The following is a 13,176-nucleotide window of genomic DNA, read 5'->3' on the forward strand; positions in this document are numbered from 1 at the left end:
TATGTCATTATATTAAGAATATTAGGGTGTTAAGATCGACCACTTGTCCAACCTATAAGGCTATATCTTAAAGGTTATTCTTTCTTACCACTTGGAGTGACCATGATAGGTTTTACATGGGGGTTTGGTTCCAAGGTCCACCACTTGTCCAAGCTAACTCTATTGAATCATAGAGAGAAGCAAAGGTCCACCACTTGTCCAAGCTAGGGTCCATTGAAACATGGAGAGAAGGATGCTCCACCATTTGTCCAAGATAGGCTCCATTGAAACATGAAGAGAAGCAAGATGCACCATGTCCCCAAGATGCTAGGCTTCATCAAAATACCCTAAACCCACTATATTTCGTAGATGGGGGGTTTACATTCAAGGTCCACCACTTGTCCAAGTATTATCACTAGTAGCATGAGTGGTTTTGTCTCAAGATTCACCACTTTTTCACTCTATGTCATTATATTAAGAATATGTGGGTGTTAAGGTCCACCACTTGTCCAACCTATAAGGCTATATCTTAAAGGTTTTTCTTTGTTACCACTTGGAGTGACCATGATAGGTTTTACATGGGGGTTTGGTTCCAAGGTCCACCACTTGTCCAAGCTAACTCTATTGAAACATAGAGAGAAGCAAAGGTCCACCACTTGTCCAAGCTAGGGTCCATTGAAACATGGAGAGAAGGATGCTCCACCATTTGTCCAAGATACCTTAAACCCACGATATTTCGTAGATGGGGGGTTTACTTTCAAGGTCCACCACTTGTCCAACCTATTATCGCTAGTAGCATGATTGGTTTGGTCTCAAGATTCACCAGTTTTCCACTCTATGTCATTATATTAAGAATATCTGGGTGTTAAGGTCCACCATGTGTCCAACCTATAAGGCTATATCTTAAATGATATTTTTTGTCACCACTTGGAATGTGCATGATATGTTTTGCATGGGGTTTTGTTCCAAGGTCCACCACTTCTCCAAGCTAGATTTATTACATATATATTATGCATACAATATTCAACTAGATTCCCTGCCTATCATGTCCAGTAGCATGGGTGGTTTGGTCTCAAGATTCACCAGTTTTCTACTGGTCCAAGCTATTATCGCTAGTAGCATGAGTGGTTTGGTCTCAAGATTCACCACTTTTCCACTCTATGTCATTATATTAAGAATATCTGGGTGTTAAGGTCCACCACTTGTCCAACCTATAAGGCTATATCTTAAATGATATTTTTTCTCACCACTTGGAATGTGCATGATATGTTTTACATGGGGTTTTGTTCCAAGGTCCACCACTTGTCCAAGCTAGATCTATTACATATATATTATACATACAATATTCAACTAGATTCCCTACCTATCATGTTTAGTAGAATGGATGCTCTAGGTTTAAGGTCCACCACTTGTCCAACCTATACTCTCTTATGTAAGGCAGATCTCGCTATAAATTCAAAACCTTCCCGCCTAAATTTAAAATTCAAAATCTTATCGCCTAAATTTAAAATATCCCTCCCAAATTTTAAATATCCCGCCCAAATTTTACAATTCAAACTTTTTTATAAAATTGAAATTTTACCACTTAAATTTAAAATATTCCACGTGAAATTGATTTTAAATTCAAGTTTACCACAAAAAGATATCATTATACCACCTAAATTCAAATATGCAAACCTCAAATCATTATATTGTACATAAATTCAAAAAAATTCAAATTATCAATCCTAAAGTGATATTAGTTTGCATAGATATGAATTTATCACACCTAAATTATGTCACCATGTTAGAGAGAGTGGTTAGAGAATTTGAACAAGGTCCACCACTTGTCCAACCTAGATACCAAGAAGGATTGAGTGTACAAGGTATTGTTTGGATGTCCTTATAGTCCACTGGTCTCAAGGTCCACCGCTTGTGGTAAGGGTCACCAAAAAGTGTATATATTCATCCAAATAAATACACGTATTTTTGGTCTACATGTCCTAGTTTCAACCATTTATGTCCATTAGGTGTATCACTAAACAACACTACTTTTTTTTAGAAACAGAAGTTACAATCATATCTACAAATGGATTAGAGGAAAATCAGCTCAGCATACATCCAGAACTCGCTACAAGAATCGACTTTAACAGATCACGCAAGTAAGTCTTCCATTCAAGTTTACTAGTATTACAATGTGTTAGTTATTTGTGATATTTATGTATGTATATATACTCTGTGTGCATATCGTAATTAAGTGTAATTGTGTATCTGCATTATGTATGAGTATTACAATGAAATAACACAAATATACATACATACACATAGATAACACAGACGCACAAATACATGAGCATGTATTTTCAAGAGAGAGATAGCAAGATACAGAGATAGATAGAGAGAGAGAGAGAGAGAGAGAGAGAAATACCTGTTTTCTAGAGAGAGGAGAGAGAGAAAGATAACAGATTTCACTGTGTTTATGTATGTGAAAGAGAGGAAGACGATGTATGGGAATATGTGCACGTAGTTTCAAGAGAGAGACAACAAGATAACAGATTTCATTGTGGTTATGTATGTGGAAGAGAGGAAGACGATGTGTGGGAATATGTGCATGAATTTTCATGAGAGAGACAACAAGATAACAGATTTCACTGTGGTTATGTATGTGGAAGAGAGGAAGACGATGTGTGGGAATATGTGTATGTGTGCGGGGATACTTTTAAACTATGTATCTCTGTCTTTTGATGAGAGAGTGTGTGTGCAAGAAAGAGTTACAGAGAACCATCTTCTCTATATGGAGAAAGACAAAGAGTGAGAGAGAGAGAAATACCTGCTTTTTCTCTATTTGTGAGGTGTGCAATGTCTTCTGAGAAGAAGCTATGCCCGATCCTGCCCTTCTGGAAAGCGTTGCGTACACTGCTGTTTCTTTATCTTGTGCGCGAACTTTCAATTCTATGCGCTCCACCTGTGTGTTGTGTACAATGTCGGGTTTGCTCCTCTATGAGCGCGTATACTCCAACTGTGTGCAATCCGTGTGCGCTTTCTGTGTGTTTGCTGCTCGCCTGCTTTCTCTGTGTGCATTGCTCGTGCGCTCTCTCTGTGCCTAATCTTGATAGGGTTTATTAGAATGCCACGTTAACTACTTGCCCATGTTTTATCATAGGATTAGAAAAAACAAAAGCAGTATAAAACATTAACCAATTCACACGGCCAAAATTAAAGAAATCATGGTTGAAAATATGCAAAACATGCGTAAAGCTATACTAGAGATTCACTTTTTTTTTAAATCTCATATAGCAAAGAGGCTTTGGTTTCGAGGTCCACCACTTGTCCAACCTTGCTTCCATTAAAGAAATGAGGGGCTACGTAAACATTGGCAAGCAAGGTAGCAAGGTCCTAAGGTATTTCACCTTGGATATTGGGCATTATAACTAGGTCCACCACTTGTCCAAGCTATGCTCTGATATAGAAAGGGGATTTTGGTTTCAAGGTCCACCATGTGTTCAACCTTGCAAGACTCAAGGGATACTTGGACATTGGAAAGCATAGTCCTATAGTAGTTGATAGGTGGCAGTGGGTATTACAACTAGGTCCAACCTATGCTCTCATATAGCAAAGAGGCTTTGGTTTCAAGGTCCACCACTTGTCCAACCTTGCTTCCATTAAAGAAATGAGGGGCTACGTAAACATTGGCAAGCAAGGTAGCAAGGTCCTAAGGTATTTCACCTTGGATATTGGGCATTATAACTAGGTCCACCATTTGTCCAAGCTATGCTCTCATATAGAAAGGGGATTTTGGTTTCAAGGTCCACCACGTGTGCAACCTTGCAAGACTCAAGGGATACTTGGACATTGGAAAGCATAGTCCTATAGTAGTTGATAGGTGGCAGTGGGTATTACAACTAGGTCCAACCTATGCTCTCATATAGCAAAGAGGCTTTGGTTTCAAGGTCTACCACTTGTCTAGCCTTGCTTCCATTAAATAAATGAGGGGCTACGTAAACATTGGCAAGCAAGGTAGCAAGGTCCTATGGTGTTTCACCTTGGATATTGGGCATTATAACTAGGTCCACCACTTGTCCAAGCTATGCTCTGATATAGAAAGGGGATTTTCGTTTCAAGTTCCACCACGTGTTCAACCTTGAAAGACTCAAGGGATACTTGGACATTGGAAAGCATAGTCCTATAGTAGTTGATAGGTGGCAGTGGGTATTACAACTAGGTCCACCACTTGTCTAACCTATGCTCTAATATAGCAAGGATACTTTCGTTTCAAGATCCACCATAATTTCCAACCTTGCTTCCATTAATATAGCAAGGAGGATTTGGTCTCAAGGTTCACCACTTGTCCAACCTATGCAAACCTTTTTCATGTTGTAGCATGATTTTTTGTTTGAAGAGTATTTTTCTATAACTATGGATTTAACAATGTAATATTTTTCACTTACAGGATGGACTTCGAATCTGGGGAGAAAGTACATATGATACTTGACAATGAAATTGTTGGTATTGGTTGTGTGTGTAGAACAGATCCAGATTCCACTTGTGGTGGTACAAAGATAGGGCAAGGAAATGTCTCCATACTAGTGGAGGAATGCTTGAAGGATGTGGTTCTACCTTTTCCTACAATGGATACTTCATCTCTCCAAGGCTCATTATGGAGTGTTGTTCGATGGTCAAAGCTTCTTTTGCAATCTTTTGTATTAAATGGGAACTTAATTGATCCACAGGAAAGCTACAATGGTGATGAAGAACATGATCATTCTAATCCTCTAGTTACAGATGCAATACCTATGACAAGCCCAGAATTTGAAGCAGTGATTCGAGAGTCTTGGAGAAATCAAAGGGTCCTTTTAAAAGATGACACAATGATGCAAACCATGAATGAAGGGACCATCATATATGTATTTCCACATGATTATGTCAACTTTCAGGAACTTGGTCCTGATTGTGTGGGTGTGTGTATTGAAAGAGAAAATGCAAGCATTGATGATGTGGTTGAAGTGGGTAGCATCACTTTGCTAAAGTGGCCCATCAAGCAGACAACAATGTTGAATGGGAGCCCATTACAACGCTTTGTTCCTATTGATGGCATGCATGCTACATATGAGGATGTATCCAACGATGACAATGTTGGAGAAAAACTTGATGGGAGTAATGTTGTCCAGTTCTCAAGGTCGAAGAGACAATACACTTTCATGAACACGACTCAAAAATCAAAAGCAACACCAGCTTCGACTTTTTACCTTTCAAACAAATCAATTCAAAGGGTATCATGCATTGATTGTTGTGCACAAAAATGTTGCCAGTTTGCAGATCGTGATATGGTGACAAGGTTATGACAACACTTTTGGGGAGAGTCTCAAAAATCATGCACTAATTATATTTATGATGTTCTTTCTATATGTTATCAGAAAGATGAGAAGTCAGCATACCAATTCAGGCTAAATGGCTCTATTGTTTGTTGTAGAGCATGGTATGAGCTACATGGAATACCAAAGACATCATTTTATCGATACAAGGAGAACTTTGAAAATGGTGTGCGCCAATATGTACATGGGAACACATGTACATTGAGAAGGGGACTTCAACATACTAGTTTAGCAAGAGCACTACTAAATGAGTTTGTGGAAAACAACTCTGAGAAGATGCCACATAGAAGTAGAACACTGCTAGATGGCTCAAGAGAGACTCAATTGGTGATTCCATCAACATACAAACAAGTGGATATTTTATGTGAAATCAACACGACACTTGACCAAATGGGCTATGAGAAGAAGCTATCCCAATCTTCTTTTGGTAGAATTTGGAACAAAGAGTACCCACATGTCACTTTAACAAAAACGAGTGAGTTCTCTAAGTGCAATATTTGTAGCTCAATCAAGGCAAGGTTAGAAGCTAAACCTTCTCTTGAAGAGAGAGCTCTTCTCTTGATGGAGAGAGAAGTTCACATGGCACAACAAAAGAGTTGCAGAAGCCTATATTATGCATGGCGCACGTATTCAGAAACTCAACCACAAAAATATTTATGCATAATCCATGATAAGATGGATCAAAAGAAGACTGCCATTCCTAGATTACGTATTGTTCCTAAGGATGTGGATTCAGGATATAATCTGCAGGTGGCATTGATTGGCATGATCACTCATGGACATGGAGAAGGTCATTACGGACACTTTGTCTTGAATGGTTTGTGGCCAGCTGATCCAAATCTTACAATTGGCTCAATTGCTAATTGTTTACATAACCTAGAGAGGATAGATAAGCATCCTCTTGGTGATCTAGTAACAAATGGACTTCCAAGGAGCAATATTTCACTACTACATGCTTTGAACTCAAGGGATGCTTTGGACTACCATAACTTGAGTGATGGAAAAGAACCCATTGTGCAGTCGTCAGAAATTGCAGAAGAGGAATTGGGGTCAACATTTCGCAGATTGCCAAAGAACTTGTTGCTACAATTGGATAATTGTGCAGGGGAAAACAAAAATCGATACTTATTTGCCTATTTGTCAATTCTTTTTGCAAGGGATGTTTCCAAAACCATCCAGCTGGGATTTTTAATGGTTGGGCATACACATGAGGACATAGACTCCATGTTTAGTAGGTTTTCAGAGAAGTTGAGAGTTACAAAAACCTATACTTTGCCACATTTGATGGATACATTACGAAACAGCTCATCTTCATCTCCAGCTCCATTTTTTCTCACAAAGATCCCCGATTTCAAGCAATATTGTGATGGCTATCTTTGTGATGGACAAGACATACTTGTTGGACATTCCAAACCGCTTCAGTTCAGGTTCTTTATGCAGGATGAGACACCAATGATGCAATATAAGGCACATGTAGGTGTATCAAGTTGGAGTGGAAGTATTCACCTTTGAAAAATAGACACAGAAGGCAAGCCAATGTTACCACATGGAGATCCACCTCTAGTACGAATGGCAGAGTATGTTCAGGCCCACGAAGAAGTCATTTTGGGGCTAAAGAACTATATAAAATTTTGGAAAAATTTAGGGAATGGTTCAAGTATTCCGCGATATTATAGACCCATGATAGATTATTGGAGTAAGGTAATTGGAGAGATTGGAAAAGCAATCATATCAGAGGGAGTCTTGTATGAAATGTTTTGGCCAAAAACTCAAGAATATTCTCACCTACAAAGCACTACAATGAATTTGCAACAAGGAGCAGAAAGATTCCTAGGCCTTGAAGAGTTGAACGATCATTTTTGTGGGCCTCGATGAGATAGGCCAAGGGAAGAGTTTGACCCTATGTTTGATGTGCACCAAGGTGACTTTCTTATGATTGTTCCGAGTGACACAGAATTCTATCCAGTGTGGCTTGCAATGGCTTTATCTGACATTGATAATGAGCCTACATCACCAAACTACAGAAAACTCTTGATTCAATATTGGGAACCTTGCGCGAGAAAAAGTGGGATGACAGATACTCAAGCTTAGAGTAATTGTTGGAAGGGTTATTGGGATGTCAACTATAAGGACCCACAAGTGTGGGAAACTGTAGATGCAATTGTTTGGTCATGGAGACCCAGCAAACAAGGACCATTTTTTAGAATAAAGATTCCAGAAATGCATGCTCTAAAAGCCAAAGAAGGCCTCACTCGTGCACATCAACCACACTTGGATCAAAGTTCAGATATGGTATCAAATGTGGAGTAGAATTATGTGGAGCTTCTATTGTGACTATACTAGTCAATTTGTAAACAAAATCTTTTTTGTATCTTCCTTTGTTTTATGTAATTTGTAGTTATTATTCAAATCCATGTGTTGTACATCCTCTTGACTTTTGGTTTTTATCAACACCACAATCCTATGAGATTTTCACTTTATTTACTAACCACACACCTCAATTTTTTCCACTTTAAGTGGAAAATTCCCAAATTAAATGAATTTAGTCGATTTGGAGATTCCCATAATGTGAGATTTTTACCAAAATACCTAATATGGTCTTACATGTCCCAAATGATATAATTAAATATTACTAGACACACACACACACACACACACACACACACACACACACACACACACAGAGAGGGACCAAGCATGAGAGGGGGGTATACTCTCCCACACACACACACACACACACACACACATTATCTCATTGTGTGGAGTGCAAAGTGAAAAAGCTCCATCTCCTTCTCCAAGCTTATTGAGAAGTGGAGAGCCTACACCAACATTCTTGGCTATGGAATGCAAATCCAACCAAGAGCCATGCTTCAATGCTTAAGCTTGCCATCTTCTTCATCTTCATTATTATGCTATTATGCTATGCTAAGCAATAAGAGTGATGATAAGTGAGAAACTATTTCTTTCTCCTATGGATGATTCTTCTTCCTATTTCCTACCCTCATTCCCCACCGCTAGCTCTCTCCACCTTCGAAAGTGTTTGAGGCCTTGGTATTGAGGCTTGGAATAGTTAATGATTTTTGCAAAGTTTATGGTATGCTTGTTATGCATGAAGCTTTCCATCTTCATTGCATCACCTAGGTCAAATGGAACACAAAGATTGTATTGTATCAAGTCTCTCTTGATGGGAGAATCTATAATACAAACGTCTTTTGGAGGGGGGACCGCTCCAAGTAAATCCGGTCCTCAACTATTGTCATGTTATCTAATACTCTCTCTCTTGCAAAAGTATTGTTCATGCCAAGTTAATTAAGTAGTATGTTTATGTTTCTACCATGAATTAAGTTCACCCTCTATGTTCTAAAAGTAATCTCATAAGAATTTTCACTTAAATTCTCCTAATTTTTCTATTCTTAAAGTTCTTAGGCCATTTCCATCACAGCAAGTAGAGTTTGTTTGGTTTGATGAGCTTGAAGAGTACTTTTGTAGCATTAAAGTCATTCTTTCAGAGCTACCAACACTTATGCCTCCTTGTTGGGAGTACACATTTGTTGCTAGCTGTAGTGTTGGGAAAGAAACAACTGTCGCTGTTTTGCTACAAGAAGATCCCCACAATACCGGGATGCGGCCCATATACTTTGCTCGTAGGATCATGAATTCCTTGGATAGAGGCTACACAGAAGCATAACTCATGATGCTTGCTCTCATATTTGTGGGTGAGAAAATTTAGATCCTACTTGTTTCCCAAACCCTTTGTAACACTCACTACCAAAAACTTGTTTCCTTCGTCCTTTGGTGTCCTCTCAAATGACGCTAAGTCCTAGGATCTCAAAGTGGAATGTGGAATTGTAAGAATTCCAATACTCTTTCAAGGTAGAAGATAGTGTACATGCGCAGTTGGTAGGGATTCTCACCTATAGAGTGCATGAAAGGGATGTTAAGGTGGCTAAAGTAAAAAGCCTACCCTTACTAGCACCTAAACGCATACCTAATGCATTCACCTTGTTCTTTGATGGAGCATTAAAGAAGGCCACAAGAAAAGGAGGGGGAGGGCTTGTGCTGCTTGATCCAAATGGTGTGGTTGTTGTGAAAGAACATGTGAGTTTGCTAGACTGTGTAAGCAACAATGAAGCAGAGCACAATATACTACTCCATGGCTTGCATATGTGTGTTGCTCAAAGGATACGACGTCTCATAGTAAAAGGGGATGCACTTCTCATTGTAAAGAAAATCTTACACAAACTATTCAATCAATTTGAAGAAGTACAATTGTATCATATTCCTAGGAAACAAAATGTAGATGTCGATTTGCTTTCACAAAAAGCAACTGCATGTGATGACAAAGAAGTGCACGTCATCATGGTGGCAGTAGTGGTAAAGCAACCAAGGTACCAAGGGATGTAGTCCTTGGCTCCCGTTGTGATTTACATTCTAGAAGGCAAGTTTACACAAGGATTTACAAAGGCTCAAAAGAGAAGAGGAACCAGTCACACCGATTGGACCCTCTAGGGGTGAGTCAAGCAAAGGGACTATGGGCTCATCGATCAAGATGCATGATAAACCAAAGTCACTTGTCAATCTCAAGATAGAAATGTTGAGTGAAGATGGTCAGCCTAACTTGAAATCACATGGATCTCATGACCTAAAGTTGGATTGCATCAGTCACATTGCTCGCATATCAGGTACTATGACTAGCATTGTCAGTTTCCGTAAATGAAAAAAAAAGGATGATTTTGCTTGGTTCTTCTCTCAAAGTTATGTTCTTTTTGTACAAGCTTGGAGGTCAAGGGGTGTGCAGTGGCCCAGCTATCCTCTTGGTGGCAACCCCAAGAAGAAAGGAAAAATCTCAATCTCTCTCTCTCTCTCTCTCTCTCTCTCTCTCTCTCTCTCTCTCTCTCTCTCTCACACACACACACACACACACACACACACACACACACACACACAACTAAGTGGTGATGGACAACAATGAATTCCTAGTTTATGTGGCATCTAGATTTGGTGGTTGTTGTGCACTGAGTTCCTTGACCAATGACCATAAATTTTTCTTCACATAAGATAGCCCCGGATCTTGATTTTCCATGTATGGAAATGAATTTTGTTAAACTTTTCAATCCTTTTCTCTCCCATTGTTCCTATATAGTGGTCTTTGCACTTGATACTATTCAAGGCCAATGTCTAGACACTATTTAAGTGCACAAATTCCAACCAAGAACGTGTTGTATAGGCCTTATAAAATCATTCTTTCCTTTTTCCAAAATATAGAGAAAAACACTACTTATTTGAGGAATCTCCAAACTCTCACCGTAATAGAGATCAAAAGGATGAAGAAAAAAGAAGGCTGAGAAGTAGGTCTACGACGGTGAAGGGTTAATGGTGAGAAGTAGTTTGCATTAGTGAAGGGATAGAGTTGAGAGGTGTTGGTGGTTAGTGTTGAGAAGTAGGTCTACATTAGTGAAGGGACAGTGTTAAGAAGTGAGGTCTACATTAGTGAAGGAATAGTGTTGAGAAGTGTTGATGATGTGTGTTGCTGCACAAGAGAGAGAAGGCTATTGCTTTGGGTGTTGATTGTGCTACTTTGTGGTGCCATACACGGTGAGCGGCTTTTGCCCTCTTTTCTCAAGTTGGGAAGCCGTTGGCTCAACGTTCACACAAGCTGGGTGCTTCCCTCGCCTTTGTGTTCTCAAGCTCCTTTGGGTAGAACCCCTTTGTCAACTGCTTGGTTATTCATCACAATTATAATTATCATTCTATGTACGCTTCAATTTACTGCTGCCCCCCCCCCCCCCCCCCTTTTTGGAAAACATTTTGAGTTGGCATTAGCCTTTTTCTTATCTCAATCTTGGGCCATCTACCACCGAGTTTTGGGGCTAGTTTTGGAATCATGGAAAGCATGACCAAGCCTACCTATGCTGAGGTGGTTTTGGGGGCTCAAGGGATAGCAAAGATGTTGGGTTCAAGACCTTGTCGGTCAGCCTGTGGGAAAAGCCTCTTATAGGCATGCAATAGAGATCCAGTTGAAGTAAAGTTTGCATGGCAAATTGCCTTTTATATGTAAGGTTTTAGAAAGAACAATTTAATAAAAAAAATAGCGTGAGTTGTTTTGCTCTCCAACTGTGTCGAGCTCTCTTCTCTCTTCTCGTTCTCTGCATACCACGCAGCTCCTCGCCATGGCCCTCAGGCGGCATCCTCCCTAGCTCCAAACCCAACAACTGGTATCAGAGCCTTGCTCTTGGCATTGGCTTCTCAAGACGCTTACTGGCGGTGCTTCTCAAGACGCTCATGTCCTCGCAAAGCCCAAGGGAGGCAGTTGTTCCTAAACGGGTAGACGCAGGCAAGCATATCACCTATCAAAACGCTGCTAGTCAAAGGTTGAAGGTACAAAATCTTCATAGCATATCAAAACGCTGGAATTCCTTGGCAGTTGAAGAAGGCGCTAGCATTGAAGGACATAGCATCTCAAAACGCTGCTTCCTAGGCACTGCAGAAGAGGTGACTCCCCATTCACAGAGGGCAGTTTCGCAAGCATCTCAAAACGCTGTGCTTCTTGCAGGCAGTTCTACAAGGCGGTGAGATCCTTGCATCTCAAAAGGCAAGCAGTAAAGGAACATTTTTTGGGCAATTTTCACAGCATCTCAAGATGCATATGTGTACCACCTCACAAGTGGTGCAAGTTCCCTATGGCATCTCAAATCTTTGTTATAGCATGGATGCAAAGGAGGATTGGGGGATTCTAAATGTTCGACAGGAATTCAAAAATTGGCACAAACAACATACCATATATGTGATGAAGGTTCTTCTAGCAATTCAATGGTTTACATATGAGTTGTCCTCGAGAGACATGAAGAAGAGGATATTTTGGAGCCATGAAATACCAGTTGTCATGCACGAAGACTTGAATCAAGAACGTGGTATACGGATTCATCCTTGTTTAGTGTCCTAGATTTGTTATTGTTATGTTGTCTACACAATGACATATTTTCAGTCATAGTCTCTTTTACATTATTTGTTGTCAGTTATTGTCATGCTTGTCAGTTGTCATCATGTCAAAATTGTATGGGCTCTAGACACTGCCACACATGAGTGGTAAGACCTCTCAAATTATCAGTTTTTGTTCTCAAGTCCCATTTTTGTCCCGCTTCTCATGAGGTTATTGGGTACACCTTAAACCCAAGGTTTGGCAGTGAACCAAAAACTCCATTTTTGGTAGCTAACTTTTTTGACCTGCACCCTATCTGTTCAAAGGGGGGTCTATCATAGCACCAGGTTATGGATACACCAGAAATCCTTGGTTGTGAGAAAACCTAAAACTCATGGTTGACGAGTACACCAAAAACTCGAGGTATCATGAGTTGCTTGTCTAGTTCGGGCTTGAGGGGGGGATTGTTGGGTTCAAGCCCTTGTTGGTCAGCCCGTGGGAAAATCCTCTTATAGGCATGCAAGCAATAGAGATCCAATTTAAGTAAAGTTTGCATGGAAAATTTCCTTTTATATGTAAGGTTTTAGAAAGAACAATTTAATCAAAAAATAGCGTGAGTTGTTTTGCTCTCCAATTGTGTCGAGCTCTCTTCTCTCTTCTTGTTCTTGCATACCACGCAGCTCCTCGCCATGGCCCTCAGGCGGCATCCTCCCTAGCTCCAACCCCAACAAAAGGTACAAACATCTGTTCACGTGGAAAATAGCTCAAAAGTCATTGCATCTTAACAACGCAAGGCTTCTGACAAAGGTTATCCCTAGAGCACCATTGCAGGGCTGAACAAGGAAGAACTCAAAGTGCACATGGTGCAGGTAGAGAAAAAGCTTTTGGATATCTTAAGCATGCTAGCTCTTAAGGATTTGGGATCTT

The 13,176-nt window shown here is 39.9% G+C and overlaps 1 pseudogene; it reads left to right on the forward strand.

The window, feature by feature from the left end:
- Window positions 1-11,612: 11,612 nt before the first annotated feature.
- On the forward strand, window positions 11,613-12,316 carry LOC147443575 (uncharacterized; annotated as a pseudogene).
- The last annotated feature ends 860 nt before the right edge of the window (window positions 12,317-13,176 follow it).

Source organism: Adiantum capillus-veneris, chromosome 13, assembly GCF_014529385.1.
Source record: "Adiantum capillus-veneris isolate H3 chromosome 13, ASM1452938v2, whole genome shotgun sequence".
Taxonomy (NCBI): Eukaryota; Viridiplantae; Streptophyta; class Polypodiopsida; order Polypodiales; family Pteridaceae; genus Adiantum; species Adiantum capillus-veneris.